Here is an 11,402-nt window from a genome sequence, read left to right on the forward strand (position 1 = left end):
GTTAATCAGTAATAGTTTTCTAAGATTTGTTCCCCTAGCATTTTTATTATCTGCTTAATGGATTATTAATGTAAAATTAATTTCCCTCAAGATTATTTTTCATCACATTTTAAATTATTTTTTAATTGAAAAAGTAGTGGCAAAAAAAGCGCCTTTAATTTCATAAGAGCTGATGGTGATTATGAAAATAAGCTTCTTTTGGCAGTGAAATTTCTTACAAAGTCTTACAATGTACTACACATTGTTGAATGTATGTGTCTTTACAGAACGTTACTGAAAGCAATTGTGGGAAAATAACCAAAATTGGGGAAATGGAGAAACACTGCTTCACAAAGTTCAGCTCAAAAGCAGTAATATTAAAGGTAGCTCTGAGGCAAGGCACAACTGCTGCTCCCAGGAACACAACGCAGTTGGCATGGACAAGGCCTGCCCTGGTGGAACAGAACATACAATGTCCTTGAAATGGGGAGCAGAGTGGTATGAAGGTATCACGACTCGTCCCTGTTATCAGGGATAAAAGAATGGCTGGCAAAGGTAACCGCACAACTGTCAAGAAGGATGGATCGCAACCCTGGCCCCAACAATGGTGATGGATAGAGGCATTCACCTAGGCCATTTGGGCATGTCAATATTCAGCAAGTTGCCAAATGGCTGGCCTTTTGGGTGAACTTTGCTCATTATAATATCATTATAATACCAAAACACACCTCCATCCCAAAAGCTACCTGCTTTCAGGTAGCAACCACCCCCCACTGAGCATGTGCCCTGAATTTCTTCTTGTCTATACCTTTAAATTGAAGCAAGGAAAATTTGCACCAATCTGGACAAAGATACGCTTGACTAGAGTCACTCAAGCCTCATCAAAAAGTGTAAAAATGGTTTAAGAGAAAGGAGGTGTTGGGGGAAGACCTTCATCGGAACATCTGGGATCAGTCGACGGGCTGGACCTCTCTTCTCCCCCCCATAGGGACGCCTATTGGGTAAGAGCTCTGTGTTATGTGTGCTTAGTTACTAACATCTTGCTAGCTATTATTATTGATAAGTTGTGTTTTCGCAGTCAGTCCCTGTCACCAGCTATCTTCTAATCTGTATCCTGTCACGAGTATATGTAATTAAGTTTGTCATATAGATATATATAAATATAAGTTTCTGGAAACATCATAATTGATACAGAGAATACAAGGGATTTGGCCCAGTGCGCTGCCCGTAGTGTCCCTGAATAGGTTAGGCAAACACCCTCTAACTTAGCGGGCTGCCCAGGGGTCTCGTCTCTCTTGGGAAGCCAGTAGACTGGTCAAATTGCTCCCTGACCTCTATTGACCTGACCTTGTGTCATAACGTGACAGCAATATATTATCATTTCAACTTCAATAGTTTTCTGGATCATGTTTTATCTTTTCACTAGTATGATGACAAAATAACATAGGTCATACAGTTGGCTTTGTTTTATCAATATGGCTGTACAAAGTCTGTAGTCATTGTAGTGATTGTCTCATTGATTAAATTTCACACTATTTGAAAGTGGATGTTGTTGCAATTCTGTAAACTGACCCCTGCAGCTAATCTCCTGCCATTGCTGGGCAGCTTCATCAGAACTGATCCATGTTTTTCTCCTGGTTTTGGCTGAGATAGAGTTAGTTCTTCTTTTTAGCAGCTAGAAGAGCTCTGTGTTTTGGATTTAGTATGGGATCCACTATGAGAAGAATGTTGATAACGCACTGATGTTTATAGTTGGCACTGAGACAGCAAAGACCTTTCAGCTTCCCATGTTTTTGCCAGTGTGCAGGAGCACAACAGACTGGGGGGGAGCATAGCCAGGACAAAGGGTCCACAACTCCCCTTAGGATTCAAACTTAGACTTAGGATTGAGGGCCAAATTGGCCAATGGAGTATTCCATATCATGCAACGTCATGCCAAGTATATAGATGAGGGTTGACCAGAATGAAGGGCTTTTTACTCTTCCGGAGGCTCTCACTCTCAGACTCTCCGAGTTCTATGTCTCTCTCAGTTTTTTTTTCTGGGCCTCTTGCTGGTCCGGGATTGCAGTGTTGGGACCTATCTGTTTCGGGATCGTTTGCCGGGCCGGACCTTGGTCACTGGGTGGTGAGCAATTACACTGTGCATCACTTGTTTGTATATATTATTGTTATACATATATATTCATCTATTGTTATTATTAAATTGTTCTTATCTCAACTCATGAGTCTCCTTCCCTTTTCCCCTTTAATTCTCTTCCCCATTCCCTGGGGGTGGGGGAGGGTGAGCGAGCGGCTGTTCCACATTTAGTTGCCGGCCGGGCTAAACCATGACAGCTTTTTCATGGCTGAGCATATTGATAGAGAACAGAATTAGGACTTCTATCTATTTCCCCTTAATAATTGTAGTTTTCAGTGCTTGCTGTAATATTTCAGACTGTTAGTAATATATCTTCTCATGATGTTGAATTTGACCCATTGCCAAACACAGACCTATTGTGGATTTTGATTATTTCTCTGATTTGTATTTTTTGACTCCAGTTCAGCCACTGTAATTTTCAATCTTTTTTGATTTGCAGGCTCTAAGTCCTTTCTAGTGGAGCTGCAGACCTGAATGGTAAATTTAGACCCATCAGCAATAGGGTCATTTTTCTTAGGTAACATTTGTGAACCCCTTAGAAGTAGTCCTGCAGATCCAGGGACTGCAGGTCAAAAATCCCTGGTAGGCCTCTTAACTTCATAACATCAGCTGTATCTATTTGATTAGCAAACAAAACGCAATTTTGTTTTCATCCTGTTGCCCTGTACTTCATTTAATTGGTTCTCCAAATTTGTGCTTCAGTTTATGATCATGAAGTTCTCTTTAGTGTGAATTCTGTGTGCATGTTAATTAGCTTCCAGTGTACTAGTGCACGCTGGTGTCAAATCAATTTAGCCTATAATGGAGTTTAATCCTTCAATATGTCTTTCCAGTATTTAATCAGTTGGCTTCTTAAAAATTATTTGACTTGTCAGCTACTTCTCAAAACCAAAAGCTACTTGTGAGAATTAGAAGAAAGATAATGCATATATTCTGTAATAAAATACCATTAAATTCTAATAGAGTGCTAGAAAAGTTAGTACAAATAAACATAGCAGCACTGAGTGACTTCTTGAATTCTAAGTGTTGACCTGCTGTTGCATTTTTTGTAAGTTAGTGTGGAATATCTCTATTCAGTCTTCACTGGCAAGTGCTCTAGCCACACTGCCCAAGTTACAGAAGGCAAAGGCAGGGACTGGGAGAATGAAGAACCGCCCACTGTAGCAGATCAGGTTCAAGATCATCTACAGAACCTGAAGGTGCACAAGTCCATGGGACCTGATGAGAGGCATCTGTGAGTCCTGAGAGAACTGGCAGATTAAGTTGCTAAACCATTATCCATCATATTGGAGAAGTTATGGCAGTCCGGTGAATTTCCCACCGACTGGAAAAAGGGAAACATAACTCCCATCTTTAAAAAGGGAAAAAAGGAAGACCCAGGGAACTACAGGCCAGTCAGTCTCACCTCTGTGCCTGGCAAGATCATGGAGCAGATCCTCCTGGCAACTATGCTAAGGCACGTGGAAAATAAGAAGGTGATTGGGGACAGCCAACAGCTTTACTAAGGGCAAATCGTGCCTGACAAACTTAGTGGCCTTCTACAATGAGGTTATAACATTGGTGGATAAGGGAAGAGCAACTGTCGTCATCTACCTATACTTGTCCAAAGCATTTGACACTGTCCCACATGACATCCTTGTCTCTAAATTGGAGAGACATGGATTTGATGGATGGACCACTGGATGGATAAGGAATTGGCTGGATGGTCGCACTCAAAGAGTTGCGGTCAATGGCTCGATGTCTGGATGGAGACCAGTGACGAGTGGTGTCCCTCAGGGGTCCATATTGGGACCTGTATTATTTAACATCTGTGCTGGTTTTGACTGAGATAGAGTTAATTTTCTTCACAGCAGCTTATATGGGGCTATGATTTGGATTTGTGTTGATAACACAGGGATGTTTCAGTTATTGTCGAGCAGTACTTATACAGTGTCAAGGCCTTTTCTGCTCTTCACATTGTGAATATTTTAAATCAACTCAAGTGATCTTCCTTGGTCACATGTATTAAATATGCACTACTAATTATGAGAAATTCTCACTGGAAACATTTCCTAAAAGACATCACCTCAAACTCACAAGATTTCCAAAATCCAACCTGTAATAACTAAAGATGTCTTTTAGAGGTTTGTTGGTTTGTTTTTTTTTAAAAAAAAAGCTTTTAAAAACCATTGTAGGGAGCTTTTTATTTTTATATACACACACACATAGCTTAATAAAATATATAGTTTCACCATCTTCTAAAAGGATTTTAATTGCTTTTTTTATTAGAAGGTACTTATTTTAAACAAGAACAGAGTCCTTAAAACATGAGATTAACAATTATGAAGCTATTTCTAAAAATCTGTTGCAAAAATGATGAAAAATTTCACTAGCACCCACTACTGCATTGGAGTCAAGCTGTTACAAAGCTTGATGTGACAGAACCAGAATGTTACTTAGGGAATGTTCCTTAGCTTTTTTAAAAGAAAAAACTCAAACAGACCTTTGTTTCAATAGAAATACAGATATCTGGTTTTGGTTCTCCATTGTCCAAGATATTTGGAACGGAGATATAAAGCCATTTTCGTTGAGCAAGACTACAGATGTGCGTCTGTAATGGCATAATTACAGTATGGTTACATAGAAGTTCAAGCTAATGCAAAATATCAACACAATTGTTTTCAGTTTCTAGCAGTTAATGACAAACTAGGAAGACCATAACCAAACTCCTTACTAAGAGAAAATAATCACAGTGCTGAGTCTAGGACTGAGTATTTAAGTGTTAGACATGAAGACTATTACTACTACTACTAACTTCAACAACAAAACTGCTTCCATTTAGAATCTAATATAATCAAGAACACATTTTGATCATATTTTGATCCTCAGTCACAGTTTAGGGATGTTGAGATATACCAGTATTTCTTGATTGGGAGTGTATTTAGCACATAGACTCCCACAGACATATCACATGGCTGCTTATCACTGGATTAGTATTATTTTGCATTTTAAATATATTGTTTTAGCAAGGATCTTATTTTTTTAAGAAGAATCATGTATACTAAATAGTAGGGAAAAGGTTAACACTATCTAGATGATCTAAGCAAGACACTAAATTACTTCATGAGACAGAAAGTGTCATGGAGTGAAGCATCTCCCTTATGAGGAAAGGCTGAGGGAGCTGGGTCTCTTTAGCTTGGAGAAGAGAAGACTGAGGGAGGACCTCATTAATGTTTATAAATATGTAAAGGGTGACTGTCATGAGGATGGAGCCAGGCTCTTCTCACTGGCATCCAATGATAGGACAAGGGGAAATGGATATAAGCTGGAACATAGGAGGTTCCGCTTAAACATGAGGAAGAACTTCTTCCCAGTAAGGGTAACAGAACACTGGAACAGGCTGCCCAGAGAGGTTGTGGAGTCTCCTTCTATGGAGATGTTCAAAACCCGCCTGGACGCGTTCTTGTGTGATCTAATCTAGGTGGTCCTGCTCAGGCAGGGGGATTGGACTAGATGATCCTTTGAGGTCCCTTCCAATCCCTAACATTCTGTGATTCTGTGATTCTGTGAAACCAATATGAAACATTTCATAAGCAAGGGCTACAGTGGCTTAGAGTATTTCTGACAACTTACATACTTGAATCACAGAATGGGCAAGACATTTATTGATGTCTCAGAAAAATCAGCACACATTTATTGACTCGACAAGTCACAGAAAGCATGGTAAACAAATCTGTAGAATTTTTTTTTCACCTTTTATGGGGCAATTAGTTTAAGGTCACCACACTCATTTCAAAACTCAAATTTCCATAGTTTAGTTTTTCCATCTTATTGCCAAAATTCAGGTAATGCACTTCTGAATTTTAATTAATTCAATACTAAAAGTATAATTTACTGATAAAGAACTTGCAAACTGAGACAAGTAAACTGGAATCGTTACTGTAAGTTCTTGCACCTCCCGTGGCTTGAGTTAAGATGGCAGTCTGATGTGAGCATGACATGGCTGAGATGCAAGAACTGTAAGACCTTTGACATGGTCCCCCACAACATCCTTCTCTCTAAATTGGAGAGATATGGATTTGATGGATGGACTGTTTGGTGGAAGAGGAATTGGTTGATTAATCGCACTCAGAGAGTTGCGGTCAACAGCTCAATGTCCAGATGGAGATCGGTGATGAACAGCATACCTCAGGGGTCTGTACTGGGACTAGTACTGTTTAATATTTTCATCAATGACATAGTGGGATTGAGCACACCCTCAGCAAGTTTACAGATGACACCAAGCTTAGTACTGCAGTTGACACGCCTGAGGGAAGGGATGCCATCCAGAGGGACCTGGACAAGCTGGATAAGTGGGCCCGTGGAATCCTCATGAGGTTCAACGAGGCCAAGTGCTAGGTCCTGCACATGGGTCATGGCAACCCCTGGTATCAAATCGCCCAGCTGGAGCTTAATCTGTCAGCTAACATAAAAGACAATAAGAAAAGTTTCTACAAATACCTTAACAGTAAAAGGAGAGTTAGGAGAATCTCCACCCCTTGCTAAATGCAATGGGAGAAATAGTGACTGAGGATGAAGAAAAGGCCGAGGTACTCAATGCCTTCTTTGCTTCAGTCTTTAATGGTCAGACTAACTCACTGGGTGATATGCCTCTAGAACCAAATGGTGGAGATGGAGAGCTTTATCAAGGTTTCTTTCAAGAGGAAACAGTAAGCAAGCTGCTGCACAGCTTAAATGTGCAGAAGTCTATGGGGCCGGATGAGATCCACCCAAGAGTTCAGAGGGAGCTGGCGGAAGTGCTTACCAAGACACTTTCCATCATTTACCAACAATCCTGGCTAACAGGGGAGGTACCAGCTGACTGGAGGTTGGCAAACGTGACGCCAATCTACAAGAAAGGGAAGAGGGAAGACCCAGGGAACTACAGGCCTGTCAGTCTGACCTCAGTGCCAGGTAAACTCATGGAACAGATCATCCTTTGTGTTATCGTGCAACATGTACAAGATAGTCAGATGATGAGGCCCAGTCAACATGGATTTATGAAGGGCAGGTCTTGTTTGACCAACCTGATCTCCTTCTATGATAAAATGACCCGTTTAGTGGATGAGGGAAGAACCGTGGATGTTGTTTACCTCGATTTTAGCAAAGCCTTTGACACTGTTTCCCATAACATTCTTCTGCAGAAGCTGGCTGCCTATGGCTTGGACGGGTGTACGCTTCGCTGGATCAAAAACTGGCTGGACGGCTGGGCCCAGAGAGTGGTGGTGAATGGAGTTAAATCTAGTCACCAGTGGTGTTCCGCAGGGCTCAGTGTTGGGGCCTGTTCTCTTTAACATCTTTATCAATGATCTGGATGAGGGGATCGAGTGCACCCTCAACAAGTTTGCAGATGACACTAAATTGGGAGGTAGTGTTGATCTGCCTGAGGGTCGGGAGGCTCTACAGAGGGACCTGGACAGACTCAATCGATGGGCTGAGGCTAACTGTATGAAATTCAACAAGACCAAGTGCCGGGTCCTGCACTTGGACCACAACAACCCCCTGCAGCGTTACAGGCTTGGGGAAGTGTGGCTGGAAAGATGCACAGCAGAGAAGGACCTGGGGTGCTGGTTGACAGCCGATTGAACATGAGCCAGCAGTGTGCCCAAGCAGCCAAGAAAGCCAATGGAATCCTGGCATGTATCAGAAACAGTGTGGCCAGCAGGAGCAGGGAAGTGATTGTCCCCCTATACTCAGCACTGGTGAGGCCACACCTGGAGTACTGTGTCCACTTTTGGGCCCCTCACTTGAAGAAGGACGTTGAGGTGCTGGAGCGAGTTCAGAGAAGAGCAACAAAACTAGTGAAGGGTTTAGAGAACTTGTCCTATGAGGAGCGGCTGAGGGAGCTGGGACTGTTTAGTCTGGAGAAGAGGAGGCTCAGGGGGGACCTTATCGCTCTCTACAATTACCTGAAAGGAAGTTATAGGGAGATGAAGGTTGGTCTCTTCTCCCACGTTATGAATGACAGGACGAGAGGGAATGGCCTCAAGTTGCACCAGGGGAAATTTAGGTTAGATATCAGGAAGAATTTCTTCACAGAGAGGGTTGTGAAGTATTGGAACAGGCTGCCCAGGGAGGTGGTGGAGTCCCCATCCCTGGAGGTGTTTAAAAACCGTGTGGATTTGGTGTTGAGCAATATTGTTTAGGGACCCTGACAGTGCAGGGTGAATGGTTGGACTCGATGATCTTGAGGGTCTCTTCCAAACAGATGATTCTATGTTTCCATGATTCTATGAATACAGGCTGAGAGATGAAGGGATTGAAGGCAGCCCTGCCAAGAAGGACTTGGGGGTACTGGTGGATGAAAAACTGGACAGGAGCTGGCAAAGCATGCTCGCAGCCCAGAAAGCCAACCATATCCTGGGCTGCATGAAAAGAAGGAGGTTGAGGGAGGTGATTCTGCCCCTCTACTCCACTCAGATGAGATCCCACCTGGAGTACTGCATCCAGCTCTGGAGTCCTCAGCACAAGAAAGACATGGACCTGTTGGAACGGGTCCAGAGGAGGGCCACAAAAATGATCAGAGGGTTGGAACACCTCTGCTATGAGGAAAGGCTGAAAGAGTTGGGGTTGTTCAGTCTGGAGAAGAGAAGGCTCTGGGGAGACCTTACTGCAGCCTTTCAGTACTTAAAGGAGGCTTATATGAAAGATGGTGACAGACTTAGGGGGCAGCAATAGGACAAGGGGCAATGGCTTTATACTGAAAGAGTGTAGATTTAGATTAGATATAAGGAAGAAACTTTTCACAATGAGGGTGGTGAAACACTGGCACAGGTTGCCCAGAGAAGTGGCAGATGCCTCATCTCTGGAAACATTCAAGGTCGGGCTGGACGGGGCTCTGAGCAACCTGATCTAGTGGAAGATGTCCCTGCTCATTGCAGAGGAGTTGGAACTAGCTGACCTTTAAAGGTCCCTTCCAACCCAAACTATTCTATGATTCTGTGAAATTAATTTAATTTATTGCCAATTAACACCAGAGGATAATGAGAAATAAGAACAAATCTTAAAACACCTCTCCTCCATCCTTCCCTTCTTCCCTGGCTCAAATTCATGCCTGACTTCTCTACCTCCTCCCGCCACGTGGCACAAGTGGAATGGGGGTTGCGGTCAGTTCCTAACGCTTTGTCTCTGCCACTTCCTCCTCACTCTCTTCCCCTGCTCCAGTGCAGGGTCCTTCCCACAGGAGACAGTCCTTCACAAATGTCAGTGTGAGTCCTTTCCACGAGGTGTAGTCCTTCAGGAATGAACTGCTCCAGCGTGGGTCTCCCTTGGGGTCAAAGGCCCGGCCAGAAAACCTGCTCCTGTGTGGACTCCTCTCCACAGGTCCACAGGCCCTGCCAGGAGCCTGCTCCAGCACAGGCTCTCCACGGTGTGCTGGGTTTATGTGATGGCATTTTGGTAGCAGAGGAGGGGCTGCGGAGATGGTCCCTGCAAGTAGTTGCGAAAAGCTTCCCCGGCTCCAAAACCAGTCAGACCAGCCTCTGGCCAGGTTGGACTCCCCCATCCGCTCTGGCCAGGGCCGAGCCAATCAGCACCTCTGTGAATGCCCTGTTTAAGATGGAGACAAAGGAGCCAGAACCAGGCTGGACCTACAGTGAAGAATGGGGGGAAGGCAGGGGGCTGGCCCCTCAGCTTCCCGGGCGGGTGGCTGCCCGTGCTGGGCTGCCACCACTCAACTGGAGATGGCCACAGCAGTGCAGCTTGGAGAGCTCCAAAGCACCCCACTCCCAGGGCGTCTGCTGGGTAGAGTTCATCCTGCCGGTGCGGAGAAGGGATTTGGAGAAGTACTGAGACGACTCAATATGAGTTAGCTGCAGGAAGTCTCGTTTATTGCGCAGTTCTTATTGCTTATATAGACAGTATTTGCCAATAATCCTGAGACCACACCTTTTCTACACCATTATTGGATGATACATATGCTTGTCATATTTAACAGCTTATTTCAAACAGGTACCCGCCTAGCGAAGCTCTGCTCTAAGCAAACACTACTCCCTTATCATACTGCATAGTTTTCTTATCCTTAACTTCAAGGGCATTCTGCCCCTGAGGCCTAACTTTCGAGCTCCAGTCTTTATTTACACAGGATTTTCTTCGTGCAGTCTCTTCTGCACTCCGACAATTCCCCCTTTCTTTTCTTGCACGAAGAAAACCCTGCGCACAAGGCTGGCAACCCCAGTTACTGGCATGTTGTTTTGGTACAGCCTTGCAAAAGCAGTTTCTAGCATACTACTTAACTTTCTGAGGGCTTTACTATTTCCACTATATCCAAGATTCCACTGAGCAGGAGGGTGTCAGTCGGCAGGGTCATCGCAGAGAAGAGAGGCAGGCACGGCACCTTCAGGGCGTCCCCTGTTTATCCACACAGTGTGCTCTGCAGCCTCCTTCCGCTCTGCTCTGAGCCATCCCTTTTACACCCTCAGCAGAGTCTATGAAAAAGGTACTGACACGGCGTTGCCGCACGCGTGGCCAGTGCGTGCAACAAGGCCGCCAGGTATGTGCTCTGCTGGCCAACAGCGGATTTTTTAAGTTGTAACATATTTCTCCTAGCTTCCTTTTTTAAAGTTACGTGCTCACAACTAAGTCTAGTTTGTAATTTTTTGTCATTAATTCGGTACCAGTTAATGCTTCTCCTTCCAGTAGCTCCCTTCTGATTGGAAAAAACACACAAAGCATATATACAAGCAATATATACAAACAACTTTCACACACGTAATATACTAAATCATAAGAAACATAAAGACAGTTTACATATCAATATACAATCCTCTACCACAATTCTCCCCGAATGCTCTCCAAGCCATTGCAACTGTTTGTGGATGGACTCACTATGGTCACTTAGATTAAAACAACACATGCCTTCAAATTCTTCACAGCCGTGTCCTTAAGCCAGAAGCAAAAATCAATAGCCGCACAATTTTGTAAAATAGTGTGCCTAAGGCTATTTTGGTCTAGTAGTAGCCGTTCTAAAATTTGAGCAGTGACACCTGCTTGTCCTTTTGACCAGCAGGCCAAATCCTCAATTTGCTTCAATGCCTGGGCTGCCGCCACTCCAGGCACAACCATAGATGCAAAGACTCGCGCTGCCACAGACCACAGCCGCACCCCATCGCCGCAGCCAGACGCAGGATCTGCACCTGCCCCTGCTCGGCGCAATCGGCGCGGCACATTAAGCCATCGCCTACAACTAGGGCCAACACTGCCAGCTGGCCAAGACGGCAAGGCCCTCTACAAGCACTCGCCGGGATATCCCGCTAAGCGCGGTCACCGC

The sequence above is a fragment of the Tauraco erythrolophus genome, unplaced genomic scaffold (genome assembly GCF_009769465.1).
Source record: "Tauraco erythrolophus isolate bTauEry1 unplaced genomic scaffold, bTauEry1.pri scaffold_99_arrow_ctg1, whole genome shotgun sequence".
NCBI lineage: Eukaryota > Metazoa > Chordata > Aves > Musophagiformes > Musophagidae > Tauraco > Tauraco erythrolophus.